We start from the raw sequence: 12,981 nt of genomic DNA on the forward strand, positions 1-12,981 counted from the left end.
AGTAAGTAATTAGAACAAATAAAAAAATTAGTCTCTGCATCCACTCAAATTCCCTTTTCTTTGCTAACAGCATGTCCTTATATTTAATTAAAACCATATGTGGTTATTTTCAGTCTTACAAAATAACAAATAGATACAAAAACTTATTTCAAACTTAGTAAGCCATGGACGTAAAATTCAAGTTCAATCCTTATAGTTTCTGGCATATAGTTCAAGAAGATGATGAACATTTATACTATCCCAACTTCCTCATATTTCTGTAACCAGGTAAATAAGAATAAAGATAACAAGACATAAAAATAGACATGCAGAAGCACTGGACAATCTGAGTATGTTTATCATTTGTCCAAAATCACCTTTGCCAGACAATAAAGAAATATTAGGGCATATACAAAGAATAAAATTTCACACAACAAGCATGTCAAGTAAAAAGATATCTAGTCATCATGGTTGGTTACTTTAATCATGTGGTCTATGCCATAAAAATACAAATATAGTAAAAGCTAATTACATAAATCCTTGGATTATTGAACAATTTTTAAAATATTTTTAAAATTTGATTATTTTTAATCAATCAAAGCCTGTAACTTCTATGTACTTTAAAATGTGGCAAAACAGTATGGTTCCTTAGGTAAATTTTATTCCAAGTTCTAATTGCCCTCCCATTCACTGAATAATTTTTCATATGTATAAAATATTTATTGTATTAAAAATATAGTAAAAAGTGTAAAGTATTTTATAAATCTATCCAGGATCATTTATGATTTATTTTTTCTCCATTATAAATCTTTGTTTTAGGTGAGTAAAAATTTTAAGTTCAATCTATATCGATAAATCTGAATGAAATATATTTGAGTGATTAAATAGTGGAAGAAGACTAGTTCATGCTTTATAAAATACACACTACTGACTTTTCATGCCAATATTAATGTTCTCCAACTATAAAACATGAGGATCACTGGAGCCTCTAGCAAACTTTTCAAGAATCAAGAACCCAAACATTTTATGAGTAGATAAATCCTTTGAAAGTTCATATATATTACCCATGACCCTTATATAAAAACAAGTATTTTTTTTCCTTATTTATTTTCTCTGAATTTTTTAATGAATGTGAATATAGCATCAACCAAGATGTCAAAAAATTTAATATGGCACTGCCGGCAAACATCTGTATATAATTTATCTCTGAGAAGGAAATAACTCTAGTATGCTACAGTTTACCAAGAAAATAACTTTTTTTCTATATATGTGTTTTGTTTTTGAGTACTAAATACAAACATAATTGAATAGATGATCTTTATCAAGGGTATATAAAATCTTTATATAGATTCATTAAATTAATAAACCCTCATAAGATATTTCATATAAAAAAGGAAAAATGTCTCTCTTAAAATTACAGGTCTTTCATTATCTAACCCTGTGTAATGCTATACTTAACTAGCATTATGCAGTATTAATATATCCTAATACTTGGAACTTATACAAATACTGCTATTTTAATAAATAATTAATGTGTCATGTGGCTGGAAAGTGTACTTAATAATAACAAGGGATAAATTAATTTCTGAAAAGGTCAATACTCCACCTTCAACCTTCAAACACATAATACCTGTATAAACTAGCTTATTTTTTTTAAAAAAATAAAACACATGAATTACCCATTTAAGTACACTTAAATACTATTCTTTTATTATAATTCAACATGAAAAATGCAATCATTTTTTAATGGTGTTTCAACATGACAGTGTCTCTACACCACCAACACCGGGACATCAGGCAAATCCTATTTTGAATCCCCATTGGTTTTTATTACTGTGGTTTATTTTAGTATTCTTTATAAAAGTAGGTGAAAACCACAATACATAGTGTTTAACTCCTTTATCAAAATAAAAATAATATATTTTCCCAGGAAGAAAAAACAGATTATACATTTTTCAAATAGATAATAGGAGTCGTTTTTTTCTGTAATTAGCTATTAGGAGCAGTATCAAAATGTTTACTATTTTCAAATTATTGTAGAACATGTTTACTTTTAAAAAATAATTAAATGCAAAATAAATTATTTAAATGTTCCTTCCCATGGCAAGAACAATCAATTTCTTCATATCCTGTACTGCAGATACACCTTCCAAGAGGAACCAGTCAATCTCCATCTGCTCCACAATATAGTTTAGGAGTATCACGCTCTTCAGCACTCTTCAAACAAGAGCCCCGTACTTTGACCAAAGAGGAAGAGTCGACTCTTGGGATGGTATCAGGAAATATGGCCAAGTTTCGAACAGTGAAGGGACACTTTTTGTAGAAAAGATGAACAGAGACCAGGGCAATGCATGCCCCAATGTCTTGAAATGACAGATAAAATCCCTTTTTTTCTATAGGCCCCACTTCACGAATTTCGGTGTTGAGTTTGAGGATGCGATCACCTAAATCCATCTGGGTAAAACTCTCATCAGCAGCAATTGTGCCAATCTTTATATACTGGCTTGGCTTGAATTTAATTGCATGGGACTCATCTGATTCCATATAATACAGATTAAAGGTTTCTTTGCAAGTCTCCAAGACCCAAGGGATGCTGTTACAATCCCTTAGTGTGAACTTCATTTTCACATAAATTTTCTGAGCTGCATCGCGTAAGATCCAGTTTGTTCGAAGCCAGTTGTTTTGGTTTGACTCCATTACATTGCATACCTGGTAAGTATGAATAGGCCTATTGTATTCATCCATTTCAGTGATGGCATCCCACTGTGAAAAGAAAAAAAATTAAGTAATTATAAAATGATAATGGTGAAACGGAAACTTCCAAAAGTTTTAACAAAAAGTGAATTGAAAGGATACAAATGAAGCTGTTCAAAGCAATAATGCAACAGCATTTTAATCATTAGCCTCTGGTTGAAAGGATGGTTTCTGCAATTGACCATCCCTGTATGAATCTTGCCTTCTTACATATTAGCTGTATGACCTACAGCAACTTTATTTAATGTCTCTAATTTCCTTAAGTGTAAAATTAAACTTAATATTACCCATTTTATAGGACTGTTATAAAGTATATACTACATAAATACATAAAGAGCAGTTTAATTATTTCCTGTAACACTAAAAGAACATAAAGAAGCATTCATTATCTGATTAAAAAAAAAGAAAAGAAAACAATGAGACCCACGATATATGCTCTCTGTTTTCCCCATCTGTCCTCATATCCAATTTGCCCCACATCACATCATGATGTTTTTTACAGTATTCAGTAAAATATTTACATGGTTCTTTGGGGGGATGTTTACATGGAGAAAAGGGCCAGAAAAATCACACAAGAAATATGAAACTACTCAAAGACAGTATATAATGATACTTAAAGTTGTGCATTATCCTTGATGTCAAATTTGTGAAAAAAATGTTTCTTCGATCATTGACAGAAAAAAGATGAGGAGGAAGAGGAGGAAGAAAGGAAGAAAGAGAAATAAAGAAATTAGAATTGGACTCAATACCAAAGCAATTGATAAATTTCATCTTAACCAAGAAGAGAGAAAATACTTTACATTAGATTTTTAAATTTGAATTTGATTTCCTAAAATAAGAAAATAAATTCAAGATTGGTACAACTGTAAAAGAATATGAAATTTACTAACATATCTGGAAATTGGAACCTGAGACAAAAATATAAGTTTAAGGCCTTACATACAAAGTGTATAAATATTTTTAAATAGTAAATCATACTTTAAATAAGATGAAAATTTAAATTTTTATATTCTTACTTTGTAAAGACAACTTCCTAACAACCTCAGATGCCAGGTCAATGCAAAAATACTTGTATTTTTTAGAATAGCAAGGGAAGTATGTGGTGGTCCACAGAGGGCTAGCCTCTAACTTCAGTCAGTCCTACTGCTGTTCCATTCCTTGACTCTAGCTCCATATCAATCCATGAGGGCTTCACCATGTACATATGGTGGGCTATAAGCCTTCAGGTACAAGCTGTGCCCCTTTCCTGCTACCCAAAGCTGCCAACTTTGGTCTTCCATTTAGCTTGAGATGAGCAGAACAATGCACAGTATTTCCATTGGAGGATGGACCTCAAAAGGACATGGAGTTCCTGAAGGAAACCTGAGCTTGAAAAAGAAATTATGGGGTCTTGACTATCTGTGGTCTTATGAAAGAGGATTTATGTGGCAAATCTCCTCATCCCTCAAGGTTAGAGCTTCATGAAGAGGAGTGAGGCCAGAGGAGAGAAAGGGCAAGATCAAGAAAAGCTCTAGACACAGAGCATGACCTTCCTTTTCTGGGTCTAAAGATGACAGGAAGATAAAGAGTACCCCAATTTGGAATTTGAAAATATTATACTTATTCTTTTTTAACATGCATAGTTAAATATAATATTTAAAGAACCCAGTAGGTTCTACCTCACTATTAGTCGGTTAATGTAAACATTTACTTCAAAACACTTTTAACTTCATAAAATATACTGTGAATCTTACAGGTCACTTGTTAATAATTAATGAATTTATTGTATGTGTCAAGTTCCATAAAAGTGTGAAAATGAGGATACAAGGCTTGTTCTCAGTGGAAATATTATTATATCTTTAAAATAAAAAAATAAGAAAATGTAACTGATAGCATAGGTTTGTTTATAAGTAACAATGGAATGGAATATATAATAAACATAGTATGTGCTCAAATGAGAACTTATTCATGAATTGGAGTGGTTTGGAAGGATTGGCAATGAAGAAGGCACTTGACATGCACCTTAAAGACTAAAACAATTCAGTAAGGCAAAGGGGAAGATGTTGAAGCTAATGTATAAAACTAATCTACATGCCTACACTTTGAGAAAACTTTAAGATTGTACCACAGATATCTAATGGATTAAATTTCAAAATTTCATTCAAAACAAATACATAATTCATTTTCTATGTGTATAGATAAAGGTAGAAATTAGAGAAACATACAAATCAAACCACCATTAATTCTGTCATTAATTTGACAATTTGCTTCAGCTGCATTGCAGTCACTGAACCCAAAATATTCTAATTCCTTAATCTCCTGATACTAATTTTTTTTTCAAATATGTTTTATGTTGGAATAAAATAGTATACTCATTGGCTATAATTTGGATCTGAAATATCTCCACCATGTTAAAGACTTGATTGCTAATCTGTAGCACTTTGGGGAGACTGGCCTAATAGAAGGAAATTAGATCACTGGGAGAGTGTTCTGAAAGGAGATATTGGTTATACACACACACACACACACACACACACACACACACACACACATCCTCTCTTTTCCCTTCATGACTGCCATGAGGTGAGAAGCTCCTCTGCCACATGCTCATTCCATTATGTACTGTGCTGCCACAGACCCAAGGGCAGTGATGTCAAGTGATCATGAACTGAAACCTCTGAAATAGTGAGCCAAAGTAAAACTTTCCTTCTTATAATTGGATTATCTCAGGTATTTGTCACAATGAAAAAAAAATCTAACACACCATTATATAAAAATTTGCTAAGATACAATGTAGAAAAAAACTTAGGAAAGCAAACCATACATTTGCAAATCATTTCTGTTTTTATGGCCAACATAGGTAGGACAGAGATTCTTTTGTCTTGATTTTTTAAGCCCTTTCTTTAGATCAAGTTGTGAATAGATGAATTATGAAGCGATAGAAAAGGTTAAAAACTTCAAGTTTCATGATCAGTAAGAAGTTTTGCTTAAGCAAGAATTAGGTATAGTCCAAAGGACTATTTCTTTGGGCTACATGTTCATCTTGGATGTAATGACCTCTGAGGAAACTATACACTGAGTTTATACTCATTAAAGCTTTATACTCATTAAAGTAGCATAGAAAGGGCTGGGATGTAGCTCACTGGAAAAGCATTTGTCTTGTATTCACAAAGCCCTGGGTTCCACCCCCAGTTCCAAAAAAGCCAAAAAAAAAAAAAGTAGTAGTAGTAGTAGCACAGATTTTCATACCTTAATGGTATTCATTTTCATGATATCAGTAAGGAATCCAAGGCTCCCAAGTTAAAGTAATTGCTCATTGCTGTACTTGTACTGACCATGAACTAGAACCAAGGCTTCTGGCTTGATTTTCCATAGTCTATGATGTTTTGGCATCTTATAAAGCTTGCTGGAGAGAGTTGAGCAGATGAAAAAATTTCCCTCCCAGGGCTAGATAATTCTTAGAGATTGCAAAGGACTGACCTGAAGTGAATCTTTTATATGCCAAACAACCAACTCCAAGTCTAAATCCCCAAACACCCACTTATCTAACTCTCACACAGGCAGCCAATATTCCAATATTCCTCTTGTTCTAAATCATCCTAGGCTGGGTATGAGGCATTTAGAGACCACTCTTAAAGTACAAATCCCACAGGAATAATTTAAACTAACCATGCTGAAGTGCCTACTATGCAGTACCTTACCTTGGAAATCTCATTAAAGACTTCTGGCCTGGAGTTTTGCCATCTACCATCTCACCAAAACCTCTATTGTCTTTCATGGCATGTACAGACTCCCTCTGTGGGACTCATGAGTAAAGAAATGTACAGACTCCCTCTGTGGGACTCATGAGTATATAAATCTTCCAAAGCCATATTACTTTTCCTGCTATAGACACCACAACTATATCATAACATATCCAACCGTAACTATATCATAACATATTCAACATGCACATTCTTAAAATAAATAGTCATATGACTCTTAAGACATTCTTTCCCAGAAAATCTCTGAAGGAAAACTCATTCTTGCTAAAGCAACAGTTTTCATTAAGCAAGATAGTTCACATGACAAAACTTGCACTCATCATCTATAATTCATATATTCACTCCTGTACCCAAAGAAAGCAACTCATAAAGAACTGGAAAAAAAAATTCTTTGTTCTACTTACACAGGCTGTAAGAACAAACATAGTTTATAAGATACTCTACTATGAAGAAGCTTCAGTGACTTGATTTTTTTGGTTTTCTGAGCTTTTTTGTGCACTATACATTGGCTTATTGCTTTTATATTATGATACTGTTAGTCTTACATGAAAAATATGAAAAAAATTAAGAGCAAAATGAATTCATGAAGGAGGAATCAGTATGTTTTGCTTCAGTGCCTGCTATATAAAAGCAAACAGCTGATGGAATTGACCAATATAATAGCAGAACTAATGAGATGTTTGATTATTTTCATCCTATATTTTCAACATTTAGGCAGTTCATGTATATTTAAACATTTCACAGCTGGAAAATAAGTATATTTGTTTTACTAGGGGTAACAGCATTTACCCACTGGATACATATGACAGGGCATTTATCTTAGTGCTGAGCTCTGCCATTCCCATCTCAATTGAATATTTCTTAGAACTGACAGGAGTACAGAGTTCTAAATAGTCTGTAGTGCATTTATATCTGAGCGCTCTCTTTAAAAAAACATCTCTACCCACATATGAAGTTTTTGTTTCCATAACAAGTCAAATAAACTAGGCAAAAAACTGAATTACTTTTGAGAATAGAAAGTTAGAACAAGAAAATTAATATTTAAAGCAGAAATATCATTGAAGAATCAGACTGCTTTCTTTTCTCACAGATATTAAAATAAGTCAAACACATAGCCTTTGTAGGGAAGGAATGTTCAGATAATAAATTGATTAAACTGACCATATATCCAAGTCCTCATATAAATGTCTCAAATGTATATCTTCCTCCTTTTGAAAAATATTTAGAATGCAACAGGAATATAAATTTTATTCCATAGTAAACTTTGAAATTTTAAGATAAAAGCAGATAATTTCTCAAAATGAAATGAACTACTGCAAAGCTAATTAAATTTTCAAAGAAAGTGAAAGTCCTGAAAACTCACTTAAAGAACTAGCAAAGGAAAAGATCAATCACTCTCAGACTAATAGGTTTACCTCTGTATCCCTAGAAATACATGGTAGGGAGGAAAGTCATGCCCTGACTATCTGAGGACCATACACAGCTGCAGGGTTTGCTGATTCAAGGGGAATAAAAATAAAAATCTGTAAAAAGTAATGTTATATGTACTGATAGGAAGGAATGAGACAGAAAACACTCCAAAAACATTGGAGAAAGACATTGCTGTACAGAAGTAATTTGGTCTTTACCACTGCCTCCTAAAGAATAAGTATTCAAATGTAGATCAAAACTTTTTCCTCCCTCTCCACTCTGTGCTTTAATAAAATTATTGATTCCTGAATTTATTTCTGCTGCAAACTGTAACAGATCCCAACTCATGCCAAAATGGAAAAAAAAAGTTTGTGGAGAAATGTTTTTTTCTTATCTTTTTATTCCTCAACATGTGGTTGTGATAAACATATAAAAGGGAAGCCATGCAGAGAAAAGACTACAACAAAGCACCATTTCAAAGATATGACTCCAAAAAAGTAAATGACCTTTCCAGTTGTCTAGTCTTACTGGCAGATGATTAATTAATAATGCAATAAAAGCAAATTATTCATTTTCCCCAATGAGCACTTATCTAAATATATGTTAAAATAAAACAAAACCAAACTCCTGATGAATCCTTAATTCCTCATCAGGTTCCCTATGTAATTTGTTCCACAGTGTTTTGAGTCTATGACTTAACTAATTAGTCCCACAGATAACCAAGTTTATTAGAAAAAGGAGCAAGAGAGAAGTAAACCATCAAATTCATCCTAAGAAAAAGAATGGTTCAGAATGAAGAGAAGCTTTTATTTGGTAAAATGACGTCTATCTGATTTGTTCAGAACATTCTTCCTGCCCCTTGCATAAGAAAATTAAACTATAGTTATTGAACACACAGGCAGCTCATTATGTAACTCTGTGGTGGCTTAATTTTTTAAAGCATATACATCTAATATTTTCTATCAATGAAAAGCTTCTTAAAGGGCCTTCTTATTCTAATATGATATTTTCCTCACAACCACTTAAAAATTCACTTTGAGTCAATATACTGACATAAACTTAGAAAATTAGTGCCCTGAATACTGCTGCTAGGCATGTAGTTAATAACATAAATCTGTTTTTGCAGCAGAAAAGCGAAGGCTCTGCATTTAAATGATAACTAGTTTCAGAGAACAAAATGAGAAGCAAAATGTATCATGTGCAGATACATTTCTATTTCACTTTGGGCAAACATAAAACTTTTTTATTAGTACTACAAAGATATTTAATTTAAAAAGATATGAATTTGCTGGTATCTAGAAGACAACTGCTGAGACTAAGTTTTACAAATAAATTTATTACTTTTTGTGGATTATTCCTATTAATAAAACCAAAATATTATAGCAATGAGGATAACTTCCACTAAGAAGAACAGATCATCCCATTAAAAACATCAAATATTCATGAAGATTAAATGTCTGATAATAGAGTCCACCTTCTATATATCCAAAGATCTTAACTGGCATTATCAGAAGTCATGAATTTACTGAACAAATGAATAAAAATTCTGCAAATATCATCTTTGAATATTTATAGCAATACTACAGTAAAGAGATATCAAATATTCATCTAAATTATTCTGCCTTAATATTCAACAATACCTGAGGACCATGCTAGGTTTCATGGGACTTCAGAAATATAGAAAGCACAGAATAATTATCTCACAAGCCACATTTAATTTAATTCTTGATCTTATATACATTAGCATTTGTATGAAGCGTTTAATCCTGGTTTTAGAGATGAAGGAACTGACCTGAAGAACAAATTAACTCACTTGAGATTTTAAAGAAAACACAAGACTAAACATCAAATGTATCTGAAAATGTATGCTGACCCATATGAAAGCTTTAAATTAAAATAAGTGTATGTAGAATGCTAGTTCAACAAAAGTAGAGACTTTGTGTTGTTCATCAATGCATCCCCATTACCAAGGGAATATTTACAAAGCTCACAGTAGGTTCTTACTATTTGTTGAATATTCAGGTGAATAGCACGAGGCTTAAATTCTAAATTAATTCTCAATGCATCTACTAATGTGGAGACTTATTGTTTCTTAGGTCAAGATTCTAAATATCATACATGTAAAGAAATATGTAAGCTTTTAGCACTCTCCCAAACCAGAAATGTTATTTTAAAGATATCAGAATAATGTAGCTGATTATAGATAATTCAGATGCCATGCCTTAGCTGAAGCCTAGAAACAACAAATGCCTTTGGGGCATTATGCTAATGCACAAGATATTTAGTAGAAGAAAATTCAAGTTTAGAACTCTCCCTCTTTATATATCATATGTGTGTGTGTGTGTGTGTGTGTGTGTGTGTGTGTGTGTTTTCAAAATGGAGGTAAGCAAAGAAGGAGGACAGAAAAATTATTTTAGAAACATATGTTTGCATTGGGAGAGATAGTGACCTGAGCAGGTCATATGCAATCAAGGCTGCTTGGCAAGTACCCTTTAATTGAGCAGGATTTTAATAAAAAAAGGACTACTTATAGATTCTGTCAAATCATCCATCTTTGCTCTAACTTTTAATTAAGTCCATCATCCACAGCTGTAACTGTAATTAATTTTATATTTTAAGTAAAAGGTACAGTATTTAAATACATTAATTTATGAATTGTTAATTCTTGCAAATATCAAGTATAAAATACTCAAACTGTACATATTAATGCAAATTGTGAGATACAAGTGTGATGTTCTATGCATGTTATAGAAGAAAATGATTACTAAAAGAGAACATATTTAAATATATTAAATGCTGCTGAAAGGTGTAGTAAAATAAAGAGCTCAATGTATACTGCAATTATTAACAGAGAAGTTACTGGTGGCCAAGACAAGAAAACATTTGATGAAATGTTGCTATGGCATTCATCTTCATGCAGAAATCTGGAGAAGAGCTATTCCATATTGCAGACACATAATGAGTAAAATAATTAGTAGAGAATCTTTCAGGGTAAGATCATGATTCTCTATAAACCTTATTTGGTCAAATTTTGGCCCACTAATGTTGCCTTAACACTTCACAATTATATTTTTTCTTGTTATTTTAAATACCTTAGATCTTCACAATTATATTAAAATTAATACTTTAAGACTTCAGTCCCACTGGAATGACTTCTCATAGGACAACCTTGTTTAACATTAGAATTCTACATATGAACTCTGTTTGTGATCACCTCAAACACAACAGAACGGTCAAATGGTAAAAGAGCAGCAATAATAAATAAAATAAAGCAAATGAGGATTTGCATAGAGCAGTGATGTTAAGGAGGCACTGAACTGTCATTCAGAGGGGTATGTGATTAGGTATCCAGACCTCAGGGGACACCTGTCTCCCAAAAGTGATAAGACTAACTAGATGTTACCTATTGGGCATGAATACATCCACTTAGATATTTGAAGATTGAAAGCATACCACTTGAAATGACTATGCTTTTTTATTCTCTGCAAACTGGGAAATGGGATTATGATATACTGGGATATGATGATATTGTTTTACCCAAAGCTAGAGTTGTATATATACTAATAACCAAAGATGTTACTGTTTATTTCATGGAAACACAGTAGGAAAGATCAGAGTAAATCATGTATTTTCCCACAACTTTTCATTTTGGCTTATCTGTTCACTTTTACATAATAGGTGGGAGAAAACAGAAAGAAACCCATTGTATGACATATAATTTTTCTGGAAATGAACTCAAGTTGCACTGTGTATACAGGAATACCCAAGCAGATCTGGCAAACAGCCATACCCTGGAGAATTCTTTCCAATAGATTTTGTTACAATTAATTGTAAATACTGGTAGAAAATTCCTCCAAAAAAAAAAAGAAAAGAAAAAAAGAAGAGAAGAAAACCTATTCCAGAAATGGGTTCTCAACAATGGAAAAGAGTAGGTCTTTACAAGCCCCAGAATTTGGTGAAGTTGGTCAAGATTTGTAGGAAATTAAAGCTTGTGCAAGAAAGGGAGTATCTGAGTTAAACTAATTTGACATATGCCTGTTGGTGTTTTATATGAGGATGATAAATTAATACAAGTATTACTAGATAAGTGCTTAACATATGAAGTATGTTATTAGTTTTTGCTCTTCTATTTCTAAGCAGCTTTCAGATTAGTCAAAAAAATTGCTTCTTAGTACTTAATCCTTTTTCATTGTCTTTGTTCTCTGACTTATCTTTTTTTCTGTCCCTTTGTCTTGGTAAACCACTACTGGGAATGAAGTATTGCTAAATGGTGCTAAAGGTCACAAAGAGTTGGCTGGACAGTACTGTCTACCAGAAAGCACAGGCAAGGACAACCTTAACTCTCTCTGTACAAGGCTGTTTCTGTTTAGGTTAATGTGCTTTAGCTCAAACAGCATATTGAAGTCTGAATGACAGGGTGAAGATTTCCCATGAATCTTAATAAACAGAACAGAAAAAAAAAGTAATCTGGGAATGTTTACTTCCATTCTAAGTTCTCATCTCTTCTGAGAATGAAATCTCTTTCATCTGAAATACTATTGTTGGCATGTGCTCAGAATGCTAGTCTTCTGGAAGCTGCTTTAGCATTAGGACTGTGAGCAGGTCCCAGTCAGAACTAGAAATAGAAATAAGATCATCATGTTACGCCCTCTCCATTATACTATCTGGTAGTCGGCTTTTCTTTGCTGTGACTAAAATAACTGACAATAAAAACTCATAGAAGTTTATTTTGACTGATGGTTTTGGAGGTTTAGTCCATGGCTGGCTGATTTTGTTGCTCTGGGATTGAGATGAGGCAGAACAATATGGTGGAAGGGCATGCCAAAAGAAAGCTGCAAAGCTCTTTGCAGCTGGAAAACAGAGAGTGTGTGTGAACAAACACAAGGAGCCAAGGACCTATTTCTTGCAGCCATGTCCTACCTGCCTGCAGTTCCCACCAGTAATGTATTATTCCACCAGAAGGATAAATCCTTTGATGAGGTTATAGTTTTCCTAATCTTACCATTTCACCTCTGACCTGTCCTCCATTGCCACATGAGTTTTTCAGGGAACTTTTTGTACACAAACCATAACATTGCCCAATCCTGTTCTCCAA

The 12,981-nt window shown here is 32.7% G+C and overlaps 1 pseudogene; it reads right to left on the bottom strand.

Annotated features, from left to right (window-relative positions):
• Positions 1 to 2,043: 2,043 nt before the first annotated feature.
• Positions 2,044 to 12,981, bottom strand: part of LOC143640163 (ephrin type-A receptor 6-like) — an 84,101-nt pseudogene continuing 73,163 nt past the window's right edge.

This window comes from Callospermophilus lateralis, unplaced genomic scaffold (genome assembly GCF_048772815.1).
Source record: "Callospermophilus lateralis isolate mCalLat2 unplaced genomic scaffold, mCalLat2.hap1 Scaffold_129, whole genome shotgun sequence".
In the NCBI taxonomy this organism is placed as follows: domain Eukaryota; kingdom Metazoa; phylum Chordata; class Mammalia; order Rodentia; family Sciuridae; genus Callospermophilus; species Callospermophilus lateralis.